At 34.3% G+C, this 16,756-nt stretch overlaps 1 long non-coding RNA gene across 1 annotated transcript; it reads left to right on the top strand.

Moving 5' to 3' along the window:
• Window positions 1-443: 443 nt before the first annotated feature.
• On the top strand, window positions 444-1,532 carry LOC126720511 (uncharacterized). The gene is made up of 2 exons (XR_007653466.1): window positions 444-636; window positions 1,246-1,532. It is a non-coding gene; the product is annotated as an uncharacterized LOC126720511 (long non-coding RNA).
• The last annotated feature ends 15,224 nt before the right edge of the window (window positions 1,533-16,756 follow it).

Genomic DNA, 16,756 nt, shown 5'->3' with positions numbered 1-16,756 from the left:
CACTATTCACAGATTCTTTTTCGCTTTGCTGATTGTGAAATATATGGGTTCACTATGCTTTCTAATCAATTTCACTTAGTTTCTCCGTCGTTTCCCCTAACCCATTTACGGATGGCTCTGTCAAACTATTGCCTCTGTGTATGGTTCTTAGATTAGCAGTTTTTAAGAGTTTTTTTTTTTTTTAATAATTTAAAAAAGAAGAAGAAATTTTGTTTTTGTTTGTTTATTATTATTATTATTATTGTGTGTTTATGTTTGTTTGATATGTTAGTAATTGCATCTGAATTATATTTTTGGCCATTGATATGTTAAGCTATTATAATGGGTCCAATGAGATAATTTTTTGAAATACTAATTTTATGATATTTACCTGTTTAGGATTATTGAATAATTTTTGTTGTTCATGTTTGTTAACTATCCTAAAATATTGAAACAACGGTTGCTGCAAATTTTTCGGGTTTTTCTCTTAACTGGCACTGGTAATAGAGAGAGGCAAATACAGAGAAATAAAGAGACAAAAATAGAAATAGAAATTGAGAGAGACAGATACAATCCGTAAGTGCATATGAATTGAGATTGAGGATAGGCACTACTTTGTGACCAACATAATCGGAACTAAACACAGACCGACAAAAGGTACGCATCACTTCTATGTGTTCGAATTTGAATGAAATTCGGATGTTTATTCTCTTTATTTGAATGAAAGGTAGACCTCTAGATATGGTCATTCTTGAAAAATCAGACTTACCTCTTAATTTAAGGGGACCATTGATGAGGTTATTGAAAAATAAAACCATTCTACAGTTCATTATAGTTTGCTTGAATGGAATTTTGCCAAGAATGTTTACATGAGGTCAACGGGCTATGAATAATTAAACCATTTGTGAAAGCGATTTGGCCAAAATTTGACTACTGTATTATACACTTTCTCTTTTTTTGATAAGCTATACACTTTCTCTTTTGTACAAGATATGAACTGTTATTTTTCTTTGGTCTATTGTATTATACATTAGGGTTATAAACAGATTTCAACATGGATGCTTCAGTGTGTATAGTAATTATAATTTTTTTGTAAGTGGGATTATGGGATTCTTTGGGTTAATTACTGCATTTTAAAATAACAAACAAACAGATTGACAACTAATGTATGCTATACACTTTGCAACAGATTTTTAGACGCTGTTTTTTACAATGATTACTTCAAACTCTTTTTTCTGGTCTCTCTTTTACTGTTTTTTTTTACAGTTCCTTTGTGTCTACAAAGTTGTTGTTTGTGTCTTCCACAAACAATGTATGTGAAATTGAAGGAGAGGTTGCTGGTTCATTAACTAATAGAGAGAGATTGGATTATTTTTTTCCTTTACTGTGGAAGATTCCTTTTTATGCTTTGACATATGCTTAATACTTAAGTTCTATATCAAAAGTGACATGATGAATGTCCTGTTTAGTTAGATTTATAATGTTCACTAGGCATTTTTGTAAGAAACGTTGTTGGAACAAACTAATAGGTTAGGATAGTCTGATTTCCCTTCTACTTATCTCATACTTTGTATTAGATTTTGTCCGTTTACTGTATGTGTTTCAATTGGCTCTGATTTGCATGTTTTAGCCAGCTTTTTTTCTTTACAAATTGATTTTTTTAGCCAATTTTCCCTTCTACTTATTTCAAATCTGCATTAGTTATAGCTTATGAGATTTCAATTATCATTTTTTCTAGATCATGTGTTGATGCCAAGTTGGTCGTTCTCTAAACAAGAGTGTGTGTCTGTGTTTTCTTTTTCTTTTCACGAGCTTAAAAGGTGGTATTCTTTCTTTCTTGGTTGTCGCTGCTTGATTGGTGTTATTTCATATTAAAACCCGGTGTATTCAGAAGGTATGCACTAATTTCTTTGGAACTCCTCAACGGTACTTTTTCTTATTTGAATTTGAATTAAAATTCGGCTGTTTATTCTCTCTCTTTGAATGATTTGGTCTCAGATTATAATCTTTGTTTTTCCTGTTTTAGTAACATTATAATCTTCTCCAAATTGAAATTATTGTTTTCTTCGATAATTTACTGCCTTCTTTGAAATAGAAACATAGAAATAAATGACATAGATTTGATTAAATGGTGTGTTGTTGACAATTCAACCCATATGTTCAATGTTTGCTTAGGCTTCTTTTGCAATATTTCTTTCATTTTTCTCTGCTGCAATTTAAAACTGCTATGATTTATTTTTTGAGCAATCGGAAAGGCAGTTTTACTAAACTGATACCAAAGCAGTAATAAAAGTGTTAAACTTGAAACTAAAGTCTTATGAACACAATGATGTTTTTGATTAGTCCATGGATCTTTATTTTTATGCTTGCTCTGCTTTGCAATCAATTTTGCTTATTTGTTTTTGTGCAATTTTACTATTCAATGTAGCTCAATGATTACATTGTGTTGGTTTTGAAGGATTTGAGTTTCTATTAGTGATGATTATGTAATCATTAATTTCAGTTTTAAATCAGGTTTTATATTTGGTTTGTGGTCTCTATAGCATTTATTCTTTTTTGGTGTTTGTGGGTTTTGGTCTTTAGATTTCATGGAAGAAAAATTCCAGTACTTTGTTATTTACTAATTTGTTAATTACATTTATCCTTTGATGACTTTATAATTGACTTTAATTTGTACTGAAATTAGAAACAAATAAATACGAAAGTTAATTAAAAACACTAACCTATGCATAAGTTGCATTTATTTATTTATTTTCCCATGTTATATGTTTTGTAACTGTGGGTTTCAGTTAGCTCAACTGGTAAAGTCTCTGATGGTTGTATAAGAGATCTGGGGTTCAATCCCCGCCTACACCAAAAAATTGATTGGTGTCTTGGTCTGATGATAAAGAGCTATTATCAGGAGCAGACGCCATATGTTGAAACTCTCTCAAAAAAAAAAAAAAAAGTTTTGTAACCAGTGCTGTTTGGTTATCAAGATTGGTTTTTTGCTTTGCTATCCAATTGGGTTTTCTTTATTGTTACTCATGCCTTTTTTTGTTGTATAATTATTTTCCATATTTTAGTTTTTTTCCCCCTCAAGTATTTGGATTGAATTGACCTGTAAAATTGTAATATCTGTCTGATTTAATCTATAGCCTGTAACTTCACATTTTCCCTCTATTGTACATTCTTCTTTGTCTTGGTATTTATAATGTTTATATGTTTTTGTTATAAATAAAAAGCTATGTTCCAAAAAAAATATTACAAAAGCTATTCATGAAAGAGAAATTACTTTGGCCAAAAAGTATTAATTTTTTTTGTACTATTTAATCAATGGGATTGTGGGTTTGAATTTAATGTGGTAGCTATTCCTAATTGTTATATAGTCTCTCTTTGATTCCAATTTGTTTGATTAAATTCTGAAATCAATATTTGTTACTTGCTAAAATTTGCAAATTAACCCAGTGTGATTTCTTAACATATATGGATGAGATATGCCAATTGAAGAGCATTTAATAGAAATGGTATCATAGAAGTGATAAGATTACCAATTGAATATCAGTCTTTTAAAGAAAGATTGACTATGACAATGAGGTATATTGGTACTTTATTAATTTGTTTTAGATATGATCAAACATACTTGGAGATTGGGTTAACATTGTTTATGAAAGACTAATTTCTCTTTCGTTTATCTTATGCTTTGTAATAGATTCTGTCCATTATGTATTTGTTATTTGAATTACCTATGTTTAGACAGATTTATAACGTTCACCAGGTGTTTTCAAGAAACATTGCTGGATAAAACTGGAAGGTTAGGATGTTCTAGCTATCATTTTTCTCATTCTCTATCCTATGACTTCCACTAGGTTGATTCTGTTGTTTCTCCAATTGTCTTCTTCTCTTTTCTATCTTAATATCAGTATCATTGGATTCATCCATTGGATTACATTTTGCCAATTGAGGCATTTGGGATAGTTCTCTGCAAAATTAAGTTTTCTTTGGTTTATTTTTTTGAAAATAAAATTTCTTTTTCCTAAGTTTTAGTTGGCTTGGTTCCTTATTTTTATTGCTTTGCACTATTAGAAAATGTTACAAAGTTTATATCATCAATTTTGGCTGTTTAACCTATTTTCTTAAAATTGTAAACACCTCTATATTTTTTCCTTTGTATCAATTTCTTTCAGCAAAAGCAATTACTCAACCAAGCAAGGGAGAAGAGTTAGTCAAGGAGCCAATTTGTAAGGTATTCTTAAAGAAAATTAAAACTTAAATAAATCAATAATGGTCTCTTCAAAACCCCTTTGCTATCAGCCTTCAACATTCTTTGGTTTCTAAAACATTCATTGGCTTTAATATACTAATCAAAACAGAATTTTGTCCAATAGATTCACCAGTTTTCTCACTTTGTCTCTCTATAATTACCCTCTCTCTCTCTCTCTCTCTCTCTCTCTCTCTCTCTCTCATGTTTATGTTAGGGTAATGTTTGAAAGAACGTTAAATGTCTTTGTGTGTGGTTCTCTTTAGAATGAATAGATTATGAACTTGGGAATTTACGTTCTGACTGAAGTGGTTTATAAATATTGGGGTCTTGAAGCTTGTTTTATCATAATTTACCACAAATCAAATTTTATATAGAATATAAAAAAATCAATTGATATTGTATAACCTATTATCTATACCTTTAAAAGAAAGGTTTTTTAAAGGATTTTTTTTGCCCTATTTGAAGCTTCTCAATGGGTATCACTAGGCCTTGAATACATTGTGTTCTGTTAGTCTATCCTCTCTTTTCTCTTCCCATCTCCTTCTTCAAAACCACATCATAACCTCCATTTTATTTGGTATGTGATTTTACTAATAAGCTTTGGCTTTGGGATTTTTGTTTTATATGCCAAGTTCTATAAAATGAGCAATGTGAGTTTGAAGGTTCTGTTTTGGTCTTTGTGTTTGTTCTCTATTTGTTTGTTTAAATTTCTCTGTGAATAAAATTTGGTCTATGGATCCAATTTGTTAAAAAAATTTCTTCTTCAAAATATTATTTTTCTGCACTATTTTTCTACATAAAATCTGCACTGTTACACATCTAAAATCTGCTTCTTTATTATTATTTTTTTTTGCAACTAAAATCTTCACTACACTGTTTCACAAAATCTACATTGCACTGATTCATAAAAATCTGCACTGCACTGCACTATTTCATTAAATCTGCCCTGTTTTGAATAACTTTCTGCACTGTTTTTAAATAATTTTTGTCTTGGTTATCTTTGTGTTTTTTCTCAACGTGTTTGTTTAAATTTTTCAGCGAATACGTAGAACAAATATAGGTTCTGATAAATAAAATCTATAAACGTTTCCCAAAACTATTCTTTGTTCTTAAATGGCTGATGAGAAGATCATGAGCAAGGACTTCAAGTAATCAAAAGATGAAAATTACCCCACCAGGTACAGTAAAAGCAAATGTTGATGCTGCTATGTCAGTGAATGCTTCAATTTTGAGAGTAGTAGTTCATGATGAAATGCAATCTATCTTTAAAGCTTGGACAAAGAAAAGTTTAAATCCAGTGATCCTTTAACGACAGAAAAATTTGCACCCACAAATAGTTTGTCTTTATGTTGTAGTGATTCCTCTCTTCCTCTTTCATTTGGGAGGTTTGATTCAAAAATGTATCCTTTATTTCTTATTAATGAAAATTTTCATTCAGCCAAAAAAAGAAAAAAAAGAAAAAAAAAATCCCGTCAAGGACTTTGCAAACAATTTCTTCATGAACATGTTGTCTACAATTCAATTTTGCCAAATTAGGGTAGGTATCTATAATGGGGCAGGTATCTAAAACATTGAAAGAGAATCACAAGTAACATATGCAATTAGTGCTTCTAAAGTCCTACACATTCTTTCTTTTGTTCTTGCTCAATGACACATAGTGCTTTCCCTATTTAACTTTAAGTGAGTTAGTGCTTCCTTTTTATTTTATTGAAGCCATTTGCAATTTGTAAAGCTGAAGTTAAATATTACGTTAATGGAAAATTGTAGTGGTAATGTAATTTACTAGCGAATGCAACTGATATATTAAGTAATTCTAATTGAAAATTTAACTGAATTTATTTTTTTTTGAATTGGGAAAAAGGTGTTACTTAATGTTATTATTATTTTAAACGTCTTTCCAATGAATTTATGTTAATTTGTGGTTGGTATACTTTGGGTAGTTGTGGATTTGTGTTTGGGTTTTAGGACATTTGTTTGTTGCAAAAGACGCAATTAAAATTATGATGAAATTTGGGAAATATAAAACGTCATAATTTACCTATTGTCAGATTGGATAAGTGGGCAAGAAAATGAGTACAAGCTACATTTAATGCTTACCATAAAAATAAATTTTTTTTCTTCAATTTAGAGATTTTTATTAGACATGTTTAAAGGAAAAAGAAATGATAAGCTATCTAACACTGATTCATGTGATTTAGATTTGAGATGGTAGAACTAATTTCACATTTGTATGTGTTCTTCATTTGGAATCAATTTAACATATATTTGTTTTTAAGGTTTTGATATGTCCAAGTATGCAAAAAGATCATCAATGGCTTGGTTGCTCACAACATAAGACCCATAAAATTTTAAGGGGTTAAACTATTTGACTTTTGGTTTATTTTAAGATTATGTTATGTTGAGCTATGAATCTAAATTTTTATGATGTTATGAAGAAAATTATTTATTTTTCCACTATTGTAAGTTTAATTTTTTCACCCTTATTCAAAGTGTGTTAATATATGTTACTATGATGGAGTGTGATTTGATTTACTTTTGATGATGTTATATAAAAAAGAAATATACTTTTGAAATGCTATAAAAATACAACAAAAAAATTATAAATACAAATTTCTTGCATTTGCACGGGTTACAAGCTAGTAATAATAGTTACCAAGCAAGTATTAAAGTAGCACCATATAAGGTTTTGTATGATAGGAAGTATAGGTCTCCTATATGTTGGGATGATGTTGGAGAAAGAAGATTGTTGGGTCCTGAGATTATACAACAAATAGTGGATAAAATTCAAGTGATTAAAGAGCGGCTCCAAATGGCTCAGAGTAGGCAGAAGAGTTATGCAGACCTTAGAAAAAGGAAATTAGAGTTCCAAGTCGGTGATCATGTGTTCTTGAATATTTCACCTACTAAAGGAGTTATGAGGCTTGGTTTTTGAGGTAAGTTGAGCCCTCGTTTTGTAGGACCTTTTGAAATCTTGGAAAGGATGGGTAAAGTTGCTTATAAGCTCGCCTTACCACCTTCTTTATCAGGGGTACATATTGTTTTCCATGTCTCAATGTTGAGGAAATACATTCAAGATCCTAGTCATGTAGTGGATTATGAGCCTTTAAAATTAAGAGATGATTTAACTTATGAAGAACAACCAATTAAAATTGTGGACGAGAAGGAGCAAGAGTTGGAAGTATCGTACCATACATTATGTCAAGCTTCAGTGGAGGAACCGATTTGTGAGAGAGGCTACATGGGAGTTAAATGATGAAATGAAGGAGAAATACCCATATCTTTTTGAGGACTTAGGTATGATAGGCAAAAAATGTATTGACCCCTTGTGATATATTAATTGATTAATTGGCCAAATTTATTAATTAATCAAATTAACATGCAATATACGTAGCAGCACAAATAAATCACCAAATAACTAAGTATGCAGCGGAAATTAAATTGACACGGTGATTTGTTTACGAATGAGGAAAACCAACACGGCAAAAAACCTCACCGAGTGATTTTAAGGCGAGAATCCACTATTATCACAACAATCGGTTACAAGTAAAGGAATCCAAGTACCTTATACCAACCTACAGTTGAACCCTTACCCCAATACCTAATTGGACTTGTTCTGTAGTGACAATCTCTCCTCTTAATGCACGACTCTCAGTACGTGACTAACTAATTGCACGGATCCCAGTACGTGACTTACGCTTCGTTTGTTTCGAAGTAAAATATTTACGAATGTAAAATATTTTATAATTAAAAAATTTTACAGTAAAATATTTTCAGTAAAACATTTTCACGTGTTTGGATTGTCCTAAACTCTTGAAAATCCAAGTACAAATCAGCCACCACCAACCACCACTTGATGCAAGCATTGACCAACACCGGATGTAAGCACAAACCACCACCAACAGTACCAAATCCAGATTCCAGATTAGGAAGAAGGATAATGAAAAAACGCCATCATTGCTACTGCCACCAAAACCCAATGCTTCAAATCACCGCAATAGCCACCCACACCACCACAACAATGAGAAGAAGAAAAAAAATCCAAGATCAATGATAAACCCACCCTAATCGGCCACCATCAACACTAGAACCCACCCCCAACACACCACCATTGAACCGATGAACCATCGATCACCCAACACCGTACCCAGCCACCAAACTCAAAACTAAACCCAGCAACGCCATACCCAGCCGCCAAAACCTAACACTAGAACACACCTAACAAACTCAAAACTAAACCCAGCAATGCCATACCCAGCCACCAAAACCCAAAACCAAACCCACTACTGACAACCCACCTATCGAAATCTGAGAGATGCGGCCTGAAAGAAATGGACTGCCAAAGAGATCAACGCTGACTGCCTCACCACTCACTAGTAGGAGTCCCAATGGACTGTTGAAAAGAAAAGAAGAGAGAGGACGGAGAACTTCAGAGTAAGAGGGATAGTAGTCGTGGGAGAAGGAGAGCAAAAATTGAAAGGGACTAAAGACTGAGGATGTTGAAGAATCGGGTAAGAGGGAGGAGAGCAAACGTTAAATATTTTACCAAAAATTTAAGTGTAAAATATTTTACACAAATTTGCCTGGGTTGATTTAGTTGACCGAAAATATTTTACTTTTGACTAAATATTTTACTACAAAACAAACACCATAAAATTGGAAAATATTTTCTTGAAAATATTTTACATCGAAACAAACAGCAACTTGAGAAAAATATTGGCTGCAAAGTTCTTCAGTTCATCAAACGATGAAGATCAAGAAGCTCCTTGGTCACAAAACCTTACGGTTTACAAACATAGCAGCTTCTTCAAGAGAAAGATGAACTAGGGCAAATTCTGTCTCCGGTCACAATTTGCATGAACAAAACTTTTCTCTACACTCACGCAACTTGTGTTACCTTTTATGGCCCTCAAAATAATCCTCATATATGTTTAGGGTTATGAGAAAAGAAAGCCTATACACATACTCATAGATTGGATTCAAAACAGAATTGAAAATCTATTTTTCATAAATCTCGACAGATAAGGTATCTATCGAGCTAGCTATTGAGCTTTGAGCTTTAGCAGCTTTTTAATCCTCAATAGATACTAGCTGTCGAGCTTTAAAAACCAGCACTTTTTCACTTGTTTCTTGGACAGACTTACATGGTTTTAACACTTAAACTTGAAACCTTGTTCCTTGAAGAATTAAACACATCCTAGATCTACCCAATTACAAGTAAAGTGTGTTTTGTCAGAGGATTAGCCAATTACATAAATATTGACATATGTTCCTAACATTGAATCATATATGTCCTAAAATTCTCCCCTTTTGGCAATCCGTGACAAACCACAACAAACAAATGAACATATGAGAGAAGTTATAAATCACTCAACTCATACTCACTTGTTGAATACAATAAAATCTATCCTAATACAAACTCCTAAAAAACTTTGCAAGAAGAGAGTTTATGGCAAAAAGACTTTGACAACCTGTATTTCTGAAACACTTTAAACAAAACTCATCATGGCATCTTAGTGTGAAGCAGAAATACAAAATTCCATACATTATATAAGAACCATATGTATAAAGAAAGAAAAGAAACAACACATGGAAAGACAGGTGAAAGAAAGTAATAACAACCTCAATATATATATCAACATGAGTACAAGGTGTGCTATCACTAAGTGGTCATAAGACCAATGTACAAGAGATAATGTATCTAAAATAGAAAGAAAAGAAAAGATACAAAAATCCTCACTACATCCCTCATATACACTCCCTCTATCACAAAATCTCCTATACTAACCCTCCCCCTATGAGTATGACTACTCTCATCTCAAAACTACTCTCCCTTTTTGTCACGAGTGACAAAGGGTAAGTATATCAAGTAGACATCTCATCATCACTGGGCAAGCTAGCATCCTCATCCTCATCAGTATCAGCATCGTTGGAGTTATCGTTGTCATCCTTAGATGCCTCGGGAGAAGGAAAGGAAGCCACAGTGAAACCACCTATAACAACCTGTCGTTGTGCGATACGACTAACACAGGTGTTCACCTGACATAATTCATCACTGAGCGTGTGTGTCAAGGCGAGCATCCATGCGCAAAAGTTGTGCCATGATGGCCTCAAGTGTTATTCCACCCGCAGAAGATGAAGGAGCAGAGGTGGATGGAGCGGTAGGAGTAGGAGGAGCTACCATCTCAGTTTGAGTCCGCCTTGAGCGAAGCTGTGCATCACTTCGCTTAACGATAGCGACATCAATGGGACCCATAACAAGAAAGTGATCAGAACCGGTAAAGGAGACCGAAAAATGGCGAAGAATCCATGTGATAGTTTAAGGAAAAATGAGCTTATCACGGGTCGTCGTATCCCTATAGACATCTATAAGGGATAAGATGAAGTGAGAAGGGAAATCGATAGAGATATCCTCTAAGAGGGATAACGAAAATCGAGCACGAGACTCTGTGATAGTGTTATAGTGAGACAATGGATGAAGAACGAATGTCATCATCATGTTCAGGAATCTCAGACCTTTAGCAAAGGTTAAGCAAGGGGTGTTTTGACAGTCACCCCAAGATGAAGGTGTCTCACAGAATAGAGACGAAAGTTCGTCTTTGGACACAGTCCTTAGACGATCGCAACTAGGGTAGTCAAGATGCGCTACCCTAGGAATGTGTAGTACCTCGGAGACAATCTCTAGAGTAACTACAATGCGCGTACCTCGAACGCGAGAGAAGAAATGAGGTACATAAGTATCAAATCCATGCATGTTGGAGTAAAACTCCTGAATGATCATGGAGGGATAGGTGACTAGGGCGCCACACAGTGACTCCTAACCCCTCCTATAGATGATAGTGGGTAGGTTCGTATTGGAAAATTCTGATAGGATGACTTAGCGTTCCGAATGAATGCCTCGTCTAGAAAAGTTCTCCGAAAAGTCTTTTTGAGCTTTATCATCATGGAACCAAACATGAGATGGAGTAGGGTCAGAGGAAGAAGATGCCCCAGAACGAAGAGGGTTCTGGGACGGAGTAGATTTGCATTTGGGTGCCATGAAGCAACTAATGCAAGAAAGAGAGATAGAGGGAGAGATAGAGACAATCAGAAAAGCACCAACAAGATAATATACAAAAATATAAAAACTTGAAGGTACGTATGCATGAGAATGCATGAACATGTGACATGCAAACTTAAATACATCATGGGCTCAGCCTAATCCAAACCTACCGGCACACAATCATTGCAACAAAGTAAACACACATTTAAATGCATGAAACATTGTTATAATGCACATGTGATGCAATGCATGAAGTTTTAAAATCATTTAAGCAAAACCTATCCCAAAAATTTTGCAAACACCTCAACAAATTTGAAAAATCCCAAAAATTTTCAAAAACCCCAAATTTTAGGTCAGAAGATATGAAATGCATGATTAAAGGATGAAAAAGAATCATACTAGAGAGAGAAGCAGATATTGAGACCGAAAATTGAGTGGGAAAGTGAATTTGAGTGAGAGAGAGAAGTTTGGGAAGTTGAGAAGTCAGAAACTATCGAGAAAGATCGAGGAGAACAGATTTGAAATTGTGAGGATCCTATATATAGAAAATCATAATCCTCGATAGATCGAGAATTAAAAAGTGCGAAAGAAGCTATCGAGGAGCTGTCCAGAGGTTTCCTCAGCAAGGGAGCTTGATGGATCGAGGTAGCTATCGAGGAGCTATCGAGCAACCAAAAGGTTTCTCAATGGATCAAAGTAGCTATCGAGAATGTGATAAAAAGCAGCTGAAGGGTCTCGATAGATAGCATATCTGTCGAGAGGTATTGAGAAGCTATCGAGATTGCTTAAAAACAGTTTTTCAATAAGGAGAAAAACACGAACATGAATGCAATCAAACATGCTACTCAACCAAGGATCCAAACAAAATTTTAAGCTCTCAAAATTATCTCTCAACAGTAAAAATGTCAAGCACATGATCCAAAACACACACACGCACACACGCACACACAACAAGTCTAACCAATTTTATATTTCAAAAACAAGTTAAGACAGTTTAGTGAGCATTCATTAACACATGTATTCCTTGTGATGGCCAAATCATATTATACCTGCACATGTATCAAGTGTAGCAAAGAATATTGCATGTTGTGTGTGAAAACATCGCAAAATTGCATAAGCATCTACATGTTATTACGATTTGAGATATGAGAAAATCACTTTAACTCACACACAGTCATAACTGTTTAATGTGGACTATCACTTTCGAGGTACATCCTATAACTCCCACATCTCCTAGAAAACACGCTTGCAATCATATTTAAAACATTTTGATTCTTTTTGCTTTTTATTTTTCTTTACATATTTTCCTTTTAAGCAAACCATGCATGGACATATAAAAGATAAAAAAGAAATACCCAATTATGTTAAGTTTTTGACATTCCATTTTTGCTATGCCGAAACATACAAATGTCATTTCATGATTGGCGGGTAACAGTGGTGAAATGGTTATTTATGCATTTCTCTTAGGATTTTCTAGTCCTTCTCATCAAAAAGAGTGATACGAGTGTTAAGTACAAGAGATTACTTAATCTTACTTATCACAAACACGAGCCACAAAGCTCACTTGTTTAGTTGTGCATAGAGATGCTCATCTAAGCTATAAAAGATACAAAGTTTAGAAAACTTTGTTTCAATGGCCATCCAAGGTACACAAGTACTAATGTACACATACACAGACTGTTTTTGTATTTTTATTTTATTTTATGAAAACAAAATAAATCAAAATTGAAAATAAACAAACAAAAACATGTTAAACAAAGCAATGCATAAAACTAGACTGACTCAAAACACGAAACCAAAACACACAAGTAATGCAAAAATAGAAACAAGAAGGGGAGAGAGAAAAAAAGTGACAGAATTACTTTGAGCCATTTTCCTTCCACACCTTGAAAGAACCTTTCCATTTAGCAAACCTTTGATCCAGCAGTGAGGGGGAAGAATTTAGACCATTCAAGTTCGAAAGGAACATGAGGGCTTTGAGAAGATCTCCAAGAGGAGCAAAGGAGGATGGAAACTAATTCTGGTTTCCTAATGCGATCATGCTATTTTTCTATTGAGTGGCTAACCACTTGTAGCAATTAGGTCGAGTATGTCCAGTTACTCCACAGTGATGACAGAAATGCTGCTTTTTCTGTTTGGCCTTTTGAGTATTTCCCTTCTTAGCCCTAGGGTTCTTAATATCTTTCTTTTCAAGCTTAAGGGGTACTCCTAAGATAGATTTACCCTTATCTATGTTCTCACTAACTAATTCATTTTTAACATTATTGTTCTCAGTTTCAACATTATTAGTAAGAGGAACAAAAACAGTAGAATTAGAAGTAGCAATACTAGGAGAAAAGAAATCGTACCCCAGATCGGTTCTATCAGAAGCAGATTTCTGTAAGTTGAGCATCTCATCAAGCTTTGCACTTGAAGTCCTCTCCAGTTGAGCTCTGACTTGGAACAGCTCTGCCTCAAGCTTCTTAGTCTTTTCAGCCAAAAAGTTGTTCTCAAATCGCAGTGCTCTAATGGTATGATTCGCTTCATCAAACTTTGTGGAAAGCTATTCTTGATCAAGTTCCAAATCACTCAGCTTTTTGGTGGCCAACTTATAAAATTTGTCATGCTTCTTAGAAACTCTATTCAACTTTTCATAGGCTGTATGGATATCATCTTGATCTTCCATTTTCTGGAACTTAGAGTCCACCAAGTCTTCTTCATCATCCACATCTTCAACAATCCCCTTAGTAGTATTTACAGTGGCAGTGAAGCATTTAGGATTCCATCATCCTCATTATTAGAATCATCCTTAGGCTCAATGTCGCTCAATGTAGCAGTAAGTGCCTTGCTTTTCCCAATGGTCTTGAGATATATGGGGCACTCCTGTTTCATGTGTCCAAAACCTTGACACCTAAAAAACTTGGGTCCAGAGGGAACAGTGTACTGACCGTCATCCCTAACATCCATCTTCCCTTTGTCTTGGCTTTTAAACTGAGAAGAACTAGATTGCCTACGGTCCTTGTCGAAGCCCTTCCCATTGGCATTTTTCATGACCTTCTTGAATTGCCTTGTGATGCAGTACTTCATTTTAGAATCTTCATCGTCTAAATACTCATTCGTGTCACTACTCTTGGCTTTCAAAGCCATGCTCTTGCTCTTGCTTGATTTCCCTATCCTCGTCAAACCCAACTCATAGGTCTGCAGATTTCTAACTAGCTCAGTCAAAGGAATTTTATCGATGTCCTTTGATTCCTCAATGGTAGTGATCTTGGCATGGAATCTCTCGGGTAGAGATTTTAGCACCTTTCAAACAATCTTGGGTTCGAGAATGGTTTTCCCAAGATTAAAAGCTGAGTTCACTATGTCCTTGAGTTTGACATAGAACTCATCGAACGACTCATCCTTCTCCATCTTGATCTCTTCAAAGCTTGTAGTGAGCCTCTAAAGCTTTGAATTCTTGACAGCCTTGGTTCCCTCATAGGTTGTCTAGAGGATGGTCCATGCTTCCTTCACAGTTTCAATGGAGGATATTTTCTTAAACTCCTTATTTATGACTGCACTGAATAAAGCATTCAATGCCCTATTGTCGAAGTTTTCCGCCTTGATCTTAGCATCACTCTAGTCGGCCGGCGCTTCCGTAGACTTGGTCCAGCCTATCTCCACAGCTTGCCACACTTTTTCATCTAATGACTGCAAGAAAGCTCTCATGCGTACTTTCCTATATGCATAGTTAATGCCATCAAATAAATGAGATATAATAAGAGATTCCCCTCTATCCATGAAAAACAGGAGTCAATGGATCACACAGTAAAGATTAAAACCTAATCAGAGTGTGCCTGCTTTGATACCACTTGATAGGCCAAAAACATGTTGACCCCTTGTGATATATTAATTGATTAATTGGCCAAATTTATTAATTGATCAAATTAACATGCAATATACATGGCAGCATAAACAAATCACCAAATAACTAAGTATGCAGTGGAAATTAAATTGACACGATGATTTGTTTACGAATGGGGAAAACCAACACTGCAAAAAACACCACTGAGTGATTTTAAGGTCACCACTCCCAAGAATTCACTATTATCACAACAAGTGGTTACAAGTAAAGGAATCCAAGTACTTTATACCAACCTACAGTTGAACCCTTACCGTAATACCCAATTGGACTTGTTCTGCAATGACAATTTCTCCTTTTAATGCACGACTCCCAGTACGTGACTAACCAATTGCACAGATCCCAGTACACGACTTAGTCACCAACTTGAGAAAGATGTTGGTTGCAAAGTTCATCAATTCATCACACGTTAAAGATCAAGAAGCTCCTTGGTCACAAAACCCTATGGTGTACAAACACAACAACTTCTTCAAGAGAAAGATGAACTAAGGCAAATTCTATCTCCGGTCATAATTTGCACGAATAAAACTTTGCTCTACACTCGCGCAACTTATGTTACCTTTTACGGCCCTTAAAATAGTTCTTATATATGTTTAAGGTTATGAGAAAAGAAAGCCTACACACATACTCATGGATTGGATTCAAAACAGAACTGAAAATCTATTTTTCATAAATCTCGACAGATAGGGTATCTATTGAGCTAGCTATCGAGCTTCGAGTTTCAGCAGCTTTTTAATTCTCGATAGATACTAGCTGTCGAGCTTTAAAATCCAGCACTATTTCACTTGTTTCTTGGACAAACTTGCATGGTTTTAACAGTTGAACTTGAAATCTTGTTTCTTGAAATATTAAACACATCCTAGATCTATCTAATTACAAGTAAAGTGCGTTTTGTCAAAGGATTAGCCAATTACATAAATATTGACATATGTACCTAACATTGAATTACATATGTCCTAACAAGGTATGTCAAGTTTAGAAGACTAAAATTCTTTTAAGGTGGGGGGGGGGGGGGGAAGAGGAGAATGTAATAGCCAAAAAAAAAAAAAAAAGATTTAAAAGGAGGGGTATTTAAGTAAATTTGTTTATGGGGTCAATTTTATACTTAATATTACTAAGGGGGGGTTTTTAGAAATTAAGGTTGAAACCTTAGCAATATATAGTCTAATTTAAGTCAGTGTATAATGACAGATATTTTGAGAGATGAAACTACCAAAAAACTCAAGTAGAGAAGGTTTGACTACACAATTGAGGTAGGAGCCTGAGAATCTCTTTCTTGTCAAATATAAGCTTTATTTGGAATTAGAGTATAATTTATTTAGGTATTTTGGCTAGAAGTAAAACTATTTAAATACTCAATAAATTTTATGATGTGACCAAAGAAGGGATTAAATTATATTTTTAGTATCTGTACTGTTTCGATAATATTTATTCTTTTCCTATGCCACTATTGCGTTAAGTGTAGATTGATTTGCAAAATATTAGGCATGGTCATGGTGGGTCCGGTTTGTAAGTATAGATGAATTTGTAGAAGGTTAGGCAAGGTCATTAGGTCTACACAGTTTTTGCCTTAAAAAGTTGTACTTTTGGTGAATACGAAAGTCGATGCAAGAAG

Source organism: Quercus robur, chromosome 4 (genome assembly GCF_932294415.1).
Source record: "Quercus robur chromosome 4, dhQueRobu3.1, whole genome shotgun sequence".
Taxonomy (NCBI): domain Eukaryota; kingdom Viridiplantae; phylum Streptophyta; class Magnoliopsida; order Fagales; family Fagaceae; genus Quercus; species Quercus robur.
Note: the sequence above shows the minus strand (reverse complement) of the source record. Positions and strands in the feature narration are given on the sequence as shown.